This window comes from Dendroctonus ponderosae, unplaced genomic scaffold (assembly GCF_020466585.1).
Source record: "Dendroctonus ponderosae isolate FM_Combo_2020 unplaced genomic scaffold, Dpon_F_20191213v2 Dpon_F_20191213_1, whole genome shotgun sequence".
NCBI lineage: Eukaryota > Metazoa > Arthropoda > Insecta > Coleoptera > Curculionidae > Dendroctonus > Dendroctonus ponderosae.
The window spans coordinates 24885540-24888918 of NW_026017110.1; the positions used below are offsets into that span (position 1 = coordinate 24885540).

The 3379-nt window shown below is 31.0% G+C and overlaps 1 protein-coding gene across 1 annotated transcript in view; it reads left to right on the top strand.

The window, feature by feature from the left end:
• The window catches only part of LOC109533470 (1,5-anhydro-D-fructose reductase), an 11772-nt gene that overhangs the window by 4266 nt on the left and 4127 nt on the right, over positions 1–3379 (top strand). The window lies entirely within an intron of this gene.

Genomic DNA, 3379 nt, shown 5'->3' on the forward strand with positions numbered 1-3379 from the left:
AAATCCGACTGTAATTTAAGCGATTTGCGTCGCTCAGAGCTAAGTTTGAAAATGTATAACTAATTTGCCTCCGCATTGTTTGAGATGAACTTTTATGAACGTTTATGAGCAAATTACGCAGCTGAAAGCTACGTCTGAAAAACTCTCAAATATCAACTTTAGCGTGGTTTTAATTTAAATTTTAAGCAGTTGAACAATCAAATGTCTTCTTCAAATTGTGAAAATTATCAAGCTGTAGTTGGATATTTATTGAACAAAATAAAAGCAAGTTAGTGGCTACAAAGTATAAATATGACTTAAACCAAGCAATCGCTAAACCTCGGCGGCGTAAAGAAATTAAGACACATTAAGACAAACTTCAATGTAGAAAACTACTAAACAATCAAACAATGTAAAAAATCAAACACGATTAATTGGGAGAAATTTCATCACCATCAGCTTCATTATTTCATCAATCACCCTTTATAATGCAAGCATTAGTCTAACAGTTTACAGTTTTAAGTAAAAAAACGCATTGGTGACTCATATATTTTATGATATATGTAACTAAATAAACCCATTTTTTCACTTTTTCTTAATAAAATCTAAAAACAACTTTGTTGGGTAATACCAAATAAATATATGGAAACAAAGTTGAAGGAAATTGGGAATATTTTTTTTCTTCTATAATACCTACATATTGATAATCTAATAAACAATGCATTATACAAAATCGGAATTTCCTTATTTCAATTGTTCATTGTCATTTATAACATTTATATTAGTTACTTTGTAAAGCTTTAAGGAAATACTCATTCACATTCCTCAGCTGGACGATAATCAATGGAATTTTGAAAGTACGCATGTGGTTTTCCAAGCATTGGGGATTTACTTGGTTTTAATAAGACAAGTTCAATACGATGTTGCAAAATACTACTTATGGACTTAATTACTTGACCTTAAATAAATATTTAATTATATTAAAATGTTCCTTATTAGTACTGTTTAGTAAACTAACGCAACTGAGGTTTACATATGCAGTTACCAAATGTAAGTAAATATATGATACAAGCATTGTTTTACCTTCAATATTTTCGACTGTTTTTTTGCACAAGTTTGTTTCTGTGCATTCGAGGTTTAAACCATAATTTACGTAGAAGGCAAATTTGCATCAGTTTTTAGATTGAAGATTCAACATAAGTCAGTTTATATTTATTCCAAAAATGCAAATAACAGTGCAGTCACATAAGTTTGAGACACATAAAGTTTGCAATTTCACTAGCTGAATAATTTTTGATTACAAAAGAAAAAAATTTATAAAAAAACCGGTGAAAAAACAAATACAATTGAATTGTATACAAAGCTAATACATTTTGTCTCCATAAATAAAAAAAATTGATTCGAATGCATCTAAAACTGCCATTTTTCGATCAAAAGCGATGATCATAAAAAAGCACTTTTTTTTTACTTTTACGCACGGTCTTTTACGCACATGTGCGTAAAAGTAAATGTCACAAATTGTCATAACTGTCATTATATTTTTAAAAGTATTTTCATTAAAAAGTAACCGATATGCTTTTTTAATTAATTACGTAGGTTCATCGACAACTATTGATCATAATTTAAAGTTTACTTACAATTTCTAAATTGTAACTTTGTTACAAGATCAGCCTCAAAGTCGTTTTAATCGCCTATTTTTCTGCGCTCGCCGATGTTGCCACACGCAAAGCACAATATTTTTAAATAGGGCAAATGTCATGTAAAATATGCATCTTATTACATTATACAAACACCATGCCGTGAAAGCACCACTCATTGCGTCACTTGTATTTACATGCTGACAGAAGAACGCTTTTGAAAAATTACAAACGTCAAAACGTGACAATTTCAAAAATGGCATTGACATCAAATTTTAAATATGAAGTTGACGCCTTTTATTTTTGGCTTTATTTATTTATTATAACTTATGATTCGTGTTATGTCTTTCATTCGAATAAAAAATGTGGTTCGATACGAGGGCGAAAATCCGTTTTTCGAACTCCTGACGGATTGGAAACGCCGTCCTCGTTCGAAAAACGACACTTTTCGCCCTAGTATCGAAAACTACTATTACTTCACAATCACATGCTTTGCGTATATCTATCGTTAAAATAAAAAAAAATTGACAAAAACGGGAATAATTTATAGGTTGCAGTTTGAGCTAGTTTAAGAAATTAAAAAAAATACATTTACAAACGCTTTTACAAAAATCTTCGCTTGCAAAAAAAGAGCCAAATGTTGAGAATAAGAAACTATTTACAAAGCTGACTTTATTTAGAAGCGGGAATGTATGACTCCTGATTTGTCTTATTAAAATGCAACAGGAGTTTTAAATGCTTAAAATCACTCTTTTATCCCTTTACTAACAACGTGTGTGGTTTTTCTTCGAAAAATGTGAAAATTTTCGTTAATTCAACTATTAAAACAAGTAGAACTAAAAAACCGATTAGATGTTAATGACAAATTGAAAATAGGCGCGTGCCGCGGCGCCAATCAAAATGAAAATCAATGGGTTTGGGGGTTTATTTGTTTATTTTAAATATACATGGTTAAAAAAACATTAGGGATGATCTTTGATCTTGATTATTTTTTGTCCACGCTGTATATTTGACTATAATGTTATAATGTTCGTTTTTCTTAGAAATGACTTGTGAGCTCAGCCCTTTCAATTTCAGATTTAATGGGACATTTAGATTTTATGGGCAGTACGATTTACTTAAAGTAGATACAGTAAAGTCCGCTTATAATGAACCGGGTTATAGTGAACTTTCGGTTAAAACGAACTTTTTTCCTCTAATTGAAACGTCGTCCATAAAGACCAATGTATTTTTTTACGGGTTATAACGAACCCGTTTATAACGAACTTCCGGATATAACGATCACTTTTTAGGTTAGTTGTATATTCACTTTCCGTTTATAACGAACTTCCACGCTCCGCAACACAATCGTGCGGAGTTGTGATTAGTGAGAGCGAGAGACTGGCAGTGACTTGTTTTTTGCCGCGTTATGTATGTAAATCGTTTTAGAATGGAAAAACAAAAACGTAAAGCTTTTTCACTAAATGAAAAGTACGAGATTATTAACAAAATAATAAGTGGAGTAAAGCAGAGTGACACTTGTAAGGAATTAGCACTTGGAAAGTCTACTGTTGCAACAATGTGGAAAAACAGAGAAAACGTTTTATCAGCGTATGACAAAACAAATGTTAGATGTTGGAAGTTAAAATTATCTGCACCTGAAAAGGTTGACAAGAGACTTATTGAGTGGTTTACTCAAAAAAGACAAGAAAACGTTCCTATAAGTGGCAGTGTTTTGCAAGAAAATGCTAGTGAAATGGGGAGTAAAATCAAAAACAAAGAGT